This window comes from Cherax quadricarinatus, chromosome 14 (assembly GCF_038502225.1).
Source record: "Cherax quadricarinatus isolate ZL_2023a chromosome 14, ASM3850222v1, whole genome shotgun sequence".
In the NCBI taxonomy this organism is placed as follows: Eukaryota; Metazoa; Arthropoda; class Malacostraca; order Decapoda; family Parastacidae; genus Cherax; species Cherax quadricarinatus.
The window spans coordinates 47,448,580-47,463,858 of NC_091305.1; positions in this window are offsets into that span (position 1 = coordinate 47,448,580).

Here is a 15,279-nt window from a genome sequence, read left to right on the forward strand (position 1 = left end):
CTTGCTTAGGAGCCTCTTCACTTCTTCCTTGGTTGTATGTATTGTGTCCAACATCTTTCTGGAGGCCCTTCTGTCTCCTCTGTGAACGCTTTGAATCTCATGTTCAGCTCCTCACATACTTCGCAGTCATTTTTTGTAACCTCCTTTCCTTCCTTCCTCAGCCTGATTACCTGGTCCTTGACTGTTATTTTTCCCCTGATGTTACTGTACAACAGCTTTGGGTCAGATTTGGCTTTTGCTGTTATGTCATTATCGTATTGTCTTTGGGCCTCCTTTCTCACCTTTTCTCACCTGTGCATGTTCATTTCTGGCTCTACGATTGCTCTCCTTATTCTCCTGGGTCCTTTGCCTTCTATACTTCTTCCATTCCCCAGCACACTTATTTTTGGCCTCCCTGCATCTTTGGATGAATCACTGGCTCATCCTGGCTTTTTCATTCTTCCTGTTACCCTTGGGTACAAATCTCTCCTCAGCTTCCTTGCATATTGTTGTCACATATTCCATCATCTCGTTTACTGACTTCCCTGCCAGTTCTCTGTCCCACTGAAGCCCATTCATGCCTTCGTAGCCCCCTTTCTTGTAGCTTGGCTTCATTCGTTCGGCCCTTCCTGCTTCCCCCCCCACTTGTAACTCTACTGTGTATTCAAAGCTCAGAACCACATAATCGCTGGCCCCGAGTGGTCTTTCATATGTGATATTCTAAATATCTACACTATTCAAGGTGAATACTAGGTCCAATCTTGCTGGTTCATCATCTTCTTTCCAAGTTCTCCCAATCGATTTCCTTGAGGTTGAAGTTACCCCATGATCATTAGCTTTGCCCTGCTCGCATGAGCCCTTCTGGCCACCTCAGCCAGTGTATCAACCATCGCTCTATTACTCACATCGAGTCGAGTCTTGAGACAACGAACTACTTAGAGCACATCCATACATCCATACATACATCCATACATACATACATTCATACATACATACATACATACATACATACATACATACATACATACATACATACATACATACATACATACATACATACATACATACATTCATACATACATACTGTGGAAATTATTTAATTTCCGAAGCTATAGTGCCTAATAGGTGTTTAATGTGTTGATGTGGGTCAGGAAATGTATTTGAAAATGGACTAGAACCAACAGGGAAGCTCTGCACCTGCACTGATGCGCAGGGGAGAGGTCGAGACGGGGCATCACGAGCGGGAGTGTTTTGAATGGAGTTAAGAGGCTGGGAAAGCATGGGGCCAGGAAATTGGCGTTCATGGCAGCCTAAGGATTAATATAGGCCTCACTTCATAATAAGAAGTGTTGTAACTGTTCCTTGTGAAGAGTGAGGGAACGTGATTTACGGGACCACCGTAATAAAGTGGTAAAATTAGTGAATAATGGTAGGACTGGTGGTGACTGGTGCGACGCCATGCAGGGTGTCCAGGGGAAAATACCCGTGATTTAATCATCACTCATCGGTCTAAGATCTTAATGGAGTGACCTCTAATATGCATAATAATTATGAGACATTAAATTGTCGTGTGAATTGTAATGTAATCACTGATAATAACACTAAGTTAAAAGAATGTGTGAAGTGAAATAAGTCGCCTTACTCCGAATGAACACGTGAAGTCCTCGTGGTTCCTGTCCCGAAGATAGTGAAGTTTTTATGGAGTCCCGACTTCTAAACCGGGACAAACCAACGGATACCTCATCCTGCTGGAATAAGAACCGTGTCGGTGTAGCAGGACATCGAAATGAGATAGTGAATGGAGGAAATAAGGAGCATCAATCACCCACAGCTAAGTAACCCTTCTAGTTATAGCAGACTGATACTGGCCAGTTAGGTATGTTGTAATTGGATAGGTTGTGGGTGATCCAGCTACATCAAGTGACTACCAGAGAATATCTGGTAAGTGGTAGTATTATATACAAGTGTTTTTTCCTTGATGGATATATACATGTGCAACCTACCCCCCCTTCATTCAGTTAAACTAATATAATCTATACAGTCCACAATTATTTAGTAGCGCCGTACTTGTGGGTGCTATCCAATTTATACTGGTCTCGGATAGATATGGATAAGATTGTGAGGTCGAAGGGACCACCTGCTGGGACCAGGGGTGGTTAAGTTTTCTCACATGTCTACACGGGGTGACTACGGTAAACAATGTGGCTGTTGTCTCCCAATGAGATTACTTGTATGCATATAATGTTGAGGTACATACAGGTAACCCCCTATAAAATTTTCCATGGTCCTTCCTGAACTGGATGCAAAAGCTGAAAAAATTATTTGAATTAATTACTTAATAATTAAGTGACTGATTGAAGGAAGTGGGTATAAAGTACACAAATTTAATCGGTTGTGTGGTGGATGATAATTAGCCCAATTAATTACTAGCACATTGGTGGCTAGGATTTATACAAGAGTAAAGTGCAAGAATTACTCTCATAAGGTGTCTACTTAAGTTGTATAATTGGTGATTATTAATTCCCTAACCATGGCTGGGTCTGAGGAAGTTAGTGCGGCTGGCAAGTCCATGGATGCCAAAGCAAAGAAAGCATCACTACAAGCTCGGAAGGGTCATGTTACTAAATCATACAACAAGTGTATGGAGTTAATGGGATAAGAAACGGTAAACCCTGATGAATTAAAGTTACACCTAGATGCCTTAGAAAATAGATATGAGTCATAAATTGTGGTATAAGGACTGTGAGAGTGATCTTCTGGTGAATTGTGCATGTGATGCTGAAAGGGAGCGGCTGCTGGATCAATATTATGAAGTGGAGGACAACATTGTGTCCTGCAAAACTAAGGCTTTGGAGAAGGTAAAGGGTGTAAACAATGTTGCTGGTCAACCTAGTAAGGAAAATCAGAGGCGTCTACCAAAACTCCCAGAATTATGCATGCCTGTGTTTAATCCGGGAGAACACTGGGAGGAGTTTTGATCTACCTTTAAAGCAGTCGTACATGATAGGAGTGATCTTGCAAGTGTTACCAAATTATGCTATTTAAAGGGACAAGTAAGGGGAGATGCACATGTTCTCATACAAGCATTCCCAAATGTAGATGACTCCTATAGTGAGGCAGTTGACTTGTTGGAGGTCACTTATGGTAACTTGGAGAAAAGTAGGCTGGATCTAGTAGCTATTTTGGCTAGTTTGAAGACTCCAGATCACAACCGCAACGGCTTACAACTGTTATTCACTAATTTTTTGCAAGAGAGCCACTTCGGTTAAACACATTGATTGAGAGAGCCGCAGCTACTGCAAGTTAGCGTAACTCAACTAACTTAAGTAGTACTGTTATTAATAGCAAAATAAAGACCAAACTTACTTAATGCTCCTTTTCTACTGGTCGGGTCTGGGATGGCTGTTCATCACTATTGCATTTTTGTTTAACCACAAATCGATCCATCATAACGGACACTAATTGACTGCACTTTGGTTTCAAGTAAAACTAGCCCATCGCAGCTAGCTTCCACAAGCAGCAACAGTTAAGTCGTTACTTTCATATATGTTGCCACAGTCTCAAATATCTGTTGCCTATTTTCAAACACAAATCTCCAAGAGCATCGAAATACGTCCAGTCTCCCCCGAAAGCTTGAACTCAACTGATTCAGCGAGACCACCGATGCCTAGAGCTAGATGTGTCCCTGATCAGTTTCCCGTAGTGGACACGTATGATTTTTGTACGAATAGGGTAGGGATGTTAGAATGTTATCTCTTACTGTGACTTCGTCTTCCATCTCACCTCATGAAAATATGTATCTTACTTGAAAAAATATTTTTCTATATATTTTTTTTTATTAATTAATTTATATATTTTTCGAGAGCCATGTATTGCGCGGCTCGCGAGCCACTGGTGGTTCGCGAGCCGCCCAATGAATACCACTGGCTTACAGCAATTTAGGATCAAACTAGAAAACACTCGTAAGACCTTGAGTAATAAATATGATCTGGAGGGAGCATAGTGGTTGTTGAGTGCCTTGATTCAGAATAAATTGAACCACAAGACAGTAGAGTGGCTATCTAACAGATATCACAAGGGTTACTTCGGGTTGGAAGAAATAAGAGTGGGCCTGCAGGAGCTAATTGTCAAACTGCAGACCAGCCAACCCATTACCTCTAGGAATACCACGTCTACAGACCCCAGTGCACCTGTCAAGTTCTACAAAAGGAAAATTTATCCCAGTATCAATAATCATAAGTCACCTAATAAAAGGGGTTACGTAGGCACATATCAAGTGACAGGGGCCAGTAATAGTGGTTCTTCACATCAAAGCAAGAGGAGTAAGTACCACAATAAGGGTAGCCCAGTTGATAAGAGGTCAGGCAAAGAAAGGAGAGATTGTATCTTCTGCAACGGTACTCATTTCTCTAAGAACTGTAATGCTTATAATTCATGGGATGTTAAAGTGGAAAGATTGGAAGAGCTTGCTAGATGTATCAGGTGTCTAGGAAATCATAATGTAAGGGATTGCCGTGCTAACTTGAACCATTGTTATCAGTGTAACAAGGGAAGGCACCACATAGCTATGTGTAAGGGCGGATCTAATTTTAATGATAGTAACAATAGTACTGATAGTGATAATAACCCGGACACAACAGTAGCCAACGTAGAGATTGCATCTAATGTCGGTAATGATGGCCTAGCTGAGGTAGCTTTACCTGTGTTGGATGTGGTGATTAATGATAAACGGCGTAAATCCAAAACTGTACCAGCATTACTGGATCAGGGATCACAACGTACCTTCATAAAATGTAATTGCCTTAATGGATGAAGGTACAAATGGGAGATCCTGCTATACTCAGGTTATCTGGCTTTCTCTCGAACAAGAAGGCCCAGTCATACGACACTGTTTATGTAACTGTCAGGCTGGGCAATGAGAGAAAACATATTAATGCCGTAATTGTGGATAGGCTCCCAGAGAAAATATCTACAATAGGGCTTGGTAACGCTACTGAAAGGCTTTCAAGTAAGGTAAATTTGGCACCTTCTGGAGTAAATAATAATTTTGTGGGGCCAATAGATATTTTGATAGGTAGTGACTATTATGCCACCTTTGTAAAGGATATGACAAAGAAATGCGGAGTCACCCTTCTAAGGACCGCAGGAGGTCACGTGATGTATGGCAGGCTTCCTCGTACTGATAATGAATGGCTGGAGGAAGCCATAAATACAGTTACGGTGTGTCTTACTCATGAAATATCACCCCAGTATAAATATACTTCAATAGAGGATGAAGTTGAACCTGTGTATAAATTATGGGAATTGGACAGCATAGGGATCAATGTAAATGAAGAAAGTCCAGATGATTCCTTTACTCAAGAACAATACCAGAAGGATGTTAAATTTGAATCTTGACAATACTGGGTGAGACTCCCGTGGAAGCTGAACCATCCAGAACTACCAACTAATTACTGGATGGCGTATGGACAATTAAAGGCTCAGCTCCGCGAACTGAGCAAGACACCAAAACTGTTGACTGCTTACGATGATATAATTAATGAGCAGTTAAATAATAAATTCATAGAGGAGGTACCTCTTGAGCAAGCCCAGATTTATGGCCACTATTTGCCACATCACGGATTGAAGAAGGATTCTAAGACCACTCCTCTGAGGATTGTGTTTAATTGTAGTGCCAGGAGTAACAAAAATGTACCTAGTTTAAATGACTGTTTGATGACAGGTCCGTCGTTGTCGGAAAAACTGGGAGACATATTATTAAACTTCAGGGTTAAGAATTATGCCTTTACGGCGGACATAAGTAAAGCTTTCCTGAGAGTGGGTCTGCAAGAAGCTGACCGGGATTGCACAAGGTTCTTATGGCCCGAGAATCCTAGTGACCCACTTAGTCCCCTGAAGACTTTTCGCTTCAAGAGTGTATTGTTTGGTGCTACCTCCAGTCCGTTCCTACTCCAGGCAACGATAAATGCACACCTTAAGCATACGGGTGGTCCACTGAGTGAAGTAATGGGTAAACAATTTTATGTGGACAATTTCCTGGGGGTGACGTCTGCTGAAGAAGAACTAATGAGCATATATGAAGGGGCTAATGAAATAATGCAAGGTGCAAATATGCCCCTGAGGGAATGGAACAGTAATTCGTCCAGTTTAAGGGCTCAAATGAATAAAGACAACCCTGGAGTTGAAGTGTCTAAATGTAGTAATGTGCTGGGACTGACTTGGGACACAGAGAGAGACTTGTTATCGTTAAAGTCTAATAACTACAGCATGCCCAATAAATTAACCAAGAGAGTCTTACTTGCAGAAGTTTCAAAATGCTTCGATCCACTAGGCTTAGTGTCACCACTTACCATAAGAGGAAAATTGCTGATGCAAGAAGCATGGAAGCTTAAGAGTGCTTGGGATGAAACCCTACCTGAGGAATTTGCTGAAAGGTGGGAAGAACTAATAGGTGAATATGTAAAATTACCAATGTTGGAGTTCCCACGTAATGTGGCCAGTCAAGATGGAGAAAATGTACTCCACATTTTTTGCGATGCTTCGAAATTAGCATATGGAGCAGTCGCTTACCTTCAATGTAATAGTGCCATTTCTCTTGTTATGTCTAAGGCTAAGGTGGCTCCAATCAAATCACGTACCTTACCTCAGTTGGAATTAACGGCCATTTATGTAGGTGTAAAATTAGCCAATTATATAAGAAATAAATTGCGAGAGATAAATATCAGCGACACCGTAATTTGGTCTGATAATGAGGTATCCTTACAATGGATTCGTAATGGTAACAGTAAGATTGTGTATGTACAAAACAGAGTTAGTTAGTTTAATATGTTTATTATGCACCCCATACCCATCCTGTGGGCGGTAGTCAAAAGATTACAGAGGTACATAGTTGGTCCAGGGACTGGACTCCAAAGTTTTAATAGCTGAGCAAGTTACAGAGGTAATGAATTCACAATTTACAAAGGTAATGAACTCACAAATTACAAAGGTAATGAACTCCGGGTAGGTCTAGTCACAATCATGACAAGTTACAAAGGTATTTACAGATTACAGAGGTACGTAATGGATCCAGGGACTGGGCCCCAAAGTTTGGATGGCTGAACTAGGTACAAGGTAATGAACTCACAAGTTACAAAGGTAATGAATACTGTAAGAATGGTTACTTACGTTTATACATGGCTACAATCATGAACAAATTATAGTGTAATGAGCAATTCACACTTCCACACCCGGTCACAACTGTAGTGAGTTATTGGTGCAAATATTGATTGTTGAGTCACACACACACACACACACACACACACACATACAAATTCACACACACACACACACACACACACAAACACACACACACACACACACACACATACACAAACTCCTACACACACACGCACACACACTCATACCGGTGAAGAGCAACCGGTGAAGAGGCGGGGCCAGGAGCTAAGACTCGACCCCTGCAACCACAAATAGGTGAGTACAAATTGGTGAGTACACACACACACACACACACATAGTGTAGTGGGTCACAAGCGCCAGGCTCCGAGAATCTTAGTGCTTTTAGGGCGTGTTTTAGCAGCTAGAAGCAACCAGTGTTAGTGACAACGTCAGTGAACAACCCTACAAGTGATAACCAAAGTATTAGCAAAAATAAATAAAGTAAAGGCGAGAGAAAGCTTGAAATTATACAACAAAATTTCAAAGTGCCAGTTCGTTGAGGCCTAGTTGGCACTTGTTGCCACATTGTTACAAATATACAAAGTACAAAGCGAGTGACTAAAGAGAAAAGATAAAAAAAAATTAAGAGAGGTTGGCTAACGACAAACTGTGATGTAGCACACAGCGTGAACAAGCTAGCCAGAAAGGGGATATATATATATATATATATATATATATATATATATATATATATATATATATATATATATATATATATATATATATATATATATATATATATATATATATATATATATACATATATACATACATATACATAAATATGTATAAGCAGAGGTGGTGGCAGCAGTAGGCCTGAGGAAGTAGTGCTGCCATAACAGGTTGGGTGTCATCACAAATAAGAAGTGTACATACCAAAAGTGAAGTGTAAATTATAAAAGTAGCAGTATACAAGTGATAAGTGTGGTAAATGAGGACTCAAAAGAGCAACGAGAAAAGAATAGCTGAAGAAGTCAGCGGCGGAAGGGCGAGGTGCACGAGTCATCGTACAGCGAGCATCGTACAGCGAGCATCGTACATCAGGCATCTGGATGGACGTCCCCTCTGAGGAGTAACGTACAAATCACCTGTTTGTGGTTGGCGGGAAGTTTTGAGTGGTAGAGCCGGCCCTACGGTCACTGGTAGCTTTCACAAACCCTGCTCCAGAGCGATTATCATACACACAACACCTAGCAGTAGTAGGAAGATAAAATTTGTAGGAGCAAGGAATAGGCAGGAGGATTAAGTCGTGGCTAATGGGACTACAGCCCTGACAACAGTTTCGAGAGATAATGTTTTAGGACACAAAGACAGTACAATCTGAGAAGCAAGTATTGGGTACACATGTAGTAAAAGGTAGTACATAACTGGGTGAAAGAATGACTTGTTAACACACGCTAGTATTATAATTATTAGAATTACTCTCAGTGTTAATGGTATCTTATTAGTATTACGGATACACAGAGGTGAATTGTATTTCTGGGACATATAAACAACTGACGTGCTCACACACACACGCGCGCACACACATACACTCGGGGACAGGAGCTGAGTCTCGACCCCTGAAACCACAACTAGGTGAGTACACACAGCTGATCCTTGGAATTTGACCGCGTCCCCTCACCCCCCCACACACCTTTCCCTCCCCCACAGACCTTTCCCCTCCCCCGCTCTTGCCTTCACTCCCTACTCCCTCCTATCTTTCCCTCTCCCCCTCCCTCGCGTTTCTCTCTCTCATAGCCTTTTTCCCTCCCCTTCCCCCTACTCTTTCTTTCTTTCTCTCTCTCTCTCTCTCTCTCTCTCTCTCTCTCTCTCTCTCTCTCTCTCTCTCTCTCTCTCTCTCTCTCTCTCTCTCTCTCTCTCTCTCCCTCACTCCCATAACCCTATCTCACCCTCCTCTCTCTCTATAGGCTTCTCTCTCCATCTCTCCATTTCTCTCTCTCATAGCCTTTTCCCTCACCCTCCTTTCTCCCTCTCTCTCTCTCTCTCTCCCTCTCCCTCTCCCTCTCTTTCTCCCTCTCTCTACCCTTTCTCTTCCCCTCACATTTATCTCTCTCTCCCCCTTGGTCTTATCCCTCACCCCCATACTCTCTCCTCTCTCTTCCTCTTTCTACCCTTTCTCTCTCCTCTCTCTCCCTCTTTCTACCCTTTCTCTCTCCCCCTCGCACCCTCTCCCTCCTCTAGCCTTCTGTCTGTGGTAATAAAAAAAAAAAAAAAAAAAATGGGTGGCCCTAGAGGACGGAAAACCAGAGATCTGGTAGACGAACCAGGGAGGAAAGACTGGGAGTTAGAGCTCCAAAAAAGGGAGGAAGAGTGGGGAAGGAAGATAGTAGAGCTTGGTAAGAAAATGGAGGAGCGGATAGCTGAAGAGTGCAGGAAGTGGGAAGTACAGGTCTTAGCAGCAGAAGCTAGGATACAGTGCTTAGAAGAGAAACTGCAAAGCCTGAAACAGATTAGAGAGACAAATGACAATTCAGATGTGACATCAGGAAATTCAATGTCAGGCGCAGACAAGGGGACGGTAAGCAACAACGGAGACATGACGTACACGAAGGCCCTATCAGACCCACGTGGGGCCAGGGAAAAGACGAGGAGCACACTAAGATCAAATGACAGGTCCGAAGACAATGAAGGTATGCTATATGCAGAGATTCTAACAGCCAACTGCAGTAGCAAGGGACAGCTGGTCATGAAAGACAGTTCACTGAGAATAGAAGTTTCAGATATGACAGGGACTGAAGGCAAGAACATGTCAATGGAAGGAAATAAAATGCCTCAGAGGAAGCAGATGGAGACTCAGTGGGAGGAGGAAAGGGCGAGGTCAGTTTTTGTGTACGGGCTCCAAGAAGCCAAGGGGGACAACTTTGAAGAAATAAAACAGGAGGAGAAAAAAATGATTGAAGGCATCATGAAAACAATAGGTGAGGGCGATATGACCCAGGTGACAAATTTTCAGAGAATTGGGTGGTTTGCGAGTGGAAGGATACGGCCTGTCAGAGTAACTTTCAAGGAAGAATCAGTTCGAACCAGGATTCTGCAAGAGAAAGCAAGACTGAGGGACAAACAGGGGTACCAGAGAGTATACCTCGACCGCGACAGAACACAAGAAGAAAGGACTACACTGAAAGAGAGGGTACAGAGACGCAAGGAGGAACGAGAGGCAATGACGAAAATGAGCAGGACCCAGACACAGGAGGAAGGGCAAACACACCCCACAGAATCTCCCACCAAAAGACTCCAACCGCGACATTCCCAACGCAACTGAGCAACCTATACTACAACCCACTCACTGTTCCCTCTGCCACCAACCCCCATATCAAAAACCTCACCCCAACAGCTGTCCCTTATGGGCATTCTGACCCCACCCCCATCATCACAAACCCCACCAACACCACAGCCCCATATAGGCCCCCACCAAGGCTCTCGCTCCCCCAACCCCAATATTCTTGCATGACCACAATGATAGAAAAGAAACTGAAAGTTTGGTACACAAACGCGGATGGAATAATGAATAAACATGAGGAGTGGAACGAAAGAATCAGTGAAAAATCCCCAGACATCATAGCAGTCACAGAAACAAAACTCGCTGAGACAATAACAGACACAATCTTCCCAACGGGATATCAGATCCTGAGGAAAGATAGAAGGAGTAGAGGGGGAGGAGGGGTTGCACTGCTCATAAAACACCGATGGGGATTTGAGGAAATGGAAGGCATGGACATGATTGGAGAAAGAGACTACATTGTAGGTACAATTCAGTCCGGAGAACATAAAGTAGTCATTGGAGTGATGTATAACCCACCACAGAACTGCAGGAGGCCAAGAGAGGAGTACGAAGAAAACAACAGGGTGATGGTGGACACACTGGCTGAGGTGGCAAGAAGAGCTCACTCGAGCAGAGCAAAGTTACTGGTAATGGGCGATTTCAACCACAGGGAGATCGACTGGGAAAACCTGGAGCCACATGGGGGTCCCGAAACATGGAGAGCCAAGATGATGGATGTGGTACTTGAAAACCTCATGCATCAACATGTCAGGGACACAACCCGAGAGAGAGGGGAGGATGAGCCAGCAAGACTGGATCTTGTGTTCACCCTGAGCAGTTCAGACATTGAAGACTTCACTTACGAGAGGCCCCTTGGAGCTAGCGATCACGTGGTTCTGAGTTTTGATTATATAGTAGAGTTACAAGTGGAGAAGGTAACAGGAACTGAAGGGGACAGGCCAAACTATAAAAGGGGGGACTACACAGGTATGAGAAACTTCCTGCAGGAGGTTCAGTGGGACAGAGAAATGGTAGGAAAATCAATAAACGAGATGATGGAATATGTGGCAACAAAGTGCAAGGAGGCAGAGGAAAGTTTTGTTCCCAAGGGAAACAGAAATAATAGGAAGACCAAAACGAGTCCTTGGTTTACCCGAAGGTGTAGGGAGGCAAAAACTAAGTGCAACAGAGAATGGAAAAGGTACAGGAGGCATAGGACCCAGGAAAACAAGGAGATTAGTAGAAGAGCCAGAAACGAGTATGCACAGATAAGGAGGGAGGCCCAGCGACAGTATGAAAACGACATAGCATCGAAAGTCAAATCTGACCCGAAACTGCTGTATAGCCACATTAGGAGGAAGACAACAGTCAAGGACCAGGTGATAAGGCTGAGGAAAGAAGGTGGAGAACTCACAAGAAACGATCAAGAGGTATGTGAGGAGCTCAACACGAGATTTAAGGAAGTATTTACAGTAGAGACAGGAAGGACTCTGGGGGGACAGACCAGATGGGGACACCAGCAAGGAATACACCAACAAGTGTTGGACGACATACATACAGATGAGGAGGAGGTGAAGAAACTGCTAAGGGACATCGATACCTCAAAGGCAATGGGACCGGACAACATCTCCCCATGGGTCCTTAGAGAGGGAGCAGATATGTTGTGCGTGCCACTTACCACAATCTTCAACACGTCCCTGGAAACTGGGCAACTACCTGAGGTATGGAAGACGGCAAATGTAGTTCCCATTTTTAAAAAAGGAGACAGAAAAGAGGCACTAAATTATAGACCTGTGTCATTGACGTGTATAGTATGCAAAATTATGGAGAAGATTATCAGGAGGAGAGTGGTGGAGCACCTGGAACTGAACAAGAGTATAAATGCCAACCAGCACGGATTCACGGAAGGCAAATCCTGTGTCACAAACCTTCTGGAGTTTTATGATAAAATAACAGAAGTAAGACACGAGAGAGAGGGGTGGGTTGATTGCATCTTCTTGGACTGCAAGAAGGCCTTTGACACAGTTCCTCACAAGAGATTAGTGCAGAAGCTAGAGCATCAGGCGCATATAACAGGAAGGGCACTGCAATGGATCAGAGAATACCTGACAGGGAGGCGACAACGAGTCATGGTACGTAATGATGTATCACAGTGGGCACCTGTGACGAACGGGGTCCCACAGGGGTCGGTCCTAGGACCAGTGCTATTTTTGGTATATGTGAACGACATGATGGAAGGGTTAGACTCAGAAGTGTCCCTGTTTGCAGATGATGTGAAGTTAATGAGGAGAATTAAATCTGATGAGGACCAGGCAGGACTTCAAAGAGACCTGGACAGACTGGACACCTGGTCCAGCAAATGGCTTCTCGAATTTAATCCTGCCAAATGCAAAGTCATGAAGATAGGGGAAGGGCACAGAAGACCACAGACAGAGTATAGGCTAGGTGGCCAAAGACTGCAAACCTCACTCAAGGAGAAAGATCTTGGGGTGAGTATAACACCGAGCATGTCTCCGGAAGCACACATCAATCAGATAACTGCTGCAGCATATGGGCGCCTGGCAAACCTGAGACAGCATTCCGATACCTTAGTAAGGAATCGTTCAAGACACTGTACACCGTGTATGTCAGGCCCATACTGGAGTATGCAGCACCTGTTTGGAACCCGCACTTGATAAAGCACGTCAAGAAACTAGAGAAAGTACAAAGGTTTGCCACAAGGTTAGTTCCAGAGCTAAGGGGAATGTCCTATGAAGAAAGATTAAGGGAAATCGGCCTGACGACACTGGAGGACAGGAGGGTCAGGGGAGACATGATAACGACATATAAAATACTGCGTGGAATAGACAAGGTGGACAAAGACAGGATGTTCCAGGGAGGGGACACAGAAACAAGAGGCCACAATTGGAAGTTGAAGACACAAATGAGTCAGAGAGATATTAGGAAGTATTTCTTCAGTCATAGAGTTGTAAGGCAGTGGAATAGCCTAGAAAATGACGTAGTGGAGGCAGGAACCATACACAGTTTTAAGACGAGGTTTGATAAAGCTCATGGAGCGGGGAGAGAGAGGGCCCAGTAGCAACCGGTGAAGAGGCGGGGCCAGGAGCTAAGACTCGACCCCTGCAACCACAAATAGGTGAGTACAAATAGGTGAGTACACACACTCGCAAATACAACAGGCCTAGTGTCTAATCGACATGTGCCTAGGACAAAATGGTAACTAACACGCACACACAAACACACACACAAACACACACACACACACAAGCACTGGACAAGCACCTAAAGTCAGTTCCTGATCAGCCGGGCTGTGGCTCGTACGTTGGTTTGCGTGCAGCCAGCAGCAACAGCCCGGTTGATCAGGCTCTGATCCACCAGGAGGCCTGGTCACAGACCGGGCCGCGGGGGCGTTGACCCCCGGAACTCTCTCCAGGTAAACTCCAGGTAAACACACAGGAGCTTGGACTCGACCCCTGCAATCTCAACTAGGTGAATGCACACACACACACACACACACACACACACACACACACACACACACACACACACACACACACACACACACACACACACACACACACACACACACAAACACACACACACACACACACACACACCCACACACTAACACACTAAAACCCACACATACACACACACACACAGTAACACACACACACACACACACACACACACACTCAGCAGAGGTACGATAAACACAAACAGTGAAGAGGCGGGGCCAGGAGCTCGGACTCGACACAACTAGGTGAGTACACACACACACACACATGCACACATGTGGTAATGCTTTATTTACAGCTAGCAAAGGGTATTTCTCCAGAATGGTCTGCAATATACCACTGTGGATAAAATACTTTGCCATTTCTTGAACATTTCTGAGTGAGTTGTTTCTAAATTCATTAATTTTATCACACTCCAGTACATAATGACGCAGGGTGTGACAATAGTCCATCTGGCAAAGTTTACATTTCGTTTGGTCTACATCTGGTGGTGGTGATTTAACCTGCCAAAGACACTTGTAACCCAGCCGGAGCCGGGCAGTAGTAACATCCAAGAGTCTGCTTATTTTGTTGGATGCACCATAGACATGTGGCTCCTCCTGCATGATAGAGTGATGATAGATGGACTCACTGGTGTCAATCTCCCTGAGCCTTAAGTCCATAAAATTCAGTTGAAGTTCTTTTCGTATTATTGTTCTCAAACTACTACCTGACAAGCCAAGATTGTAATCTACTCCCTCTTTGAAAGCATACAGCTTAGCCAATTTATCAGTTCTATCATGCATCTGAAGACCAATGTGAGATGGAATCCACAGCATGTGCACTCTGACTCCACTGTCCACAATCCTACCATACCTGTGTCTGGCTTCTGACACAAGCATGCCACAATTTATGCTTAATGAGTTGAGAGCATTTATGGATGACAGAGAATCAGTTACAATTAAACTGTCAATCTTTGATACATAGATGCATTTCAGTGCAAGGAGTATGGCAAACAGTTCTGTCTGAAGGGTAGAGGCCCAATTATTGATGCGTGCTCCAATTTCTTTAAGAGAGCCATCACTCTGTACGACAACAGCTGCACTACCAGCTGCACCAGTGGCTTGGTGAACAGAACCATCAGCGTAAATAATTTGCAAGAGTGTGTGCTGTGTGACTAAGTTATCAATACAGCTTAAGGCCTCATGTTTGGCTTCAAGGCGAAGTTTTGGTTGTGATTTAAGAAGTAGTTTGGGGGGAAATGGAGGAATGGTAGTTTGGAATGGGGTAATATTCCATGGAGCGGAGAAGTGCCGCTGT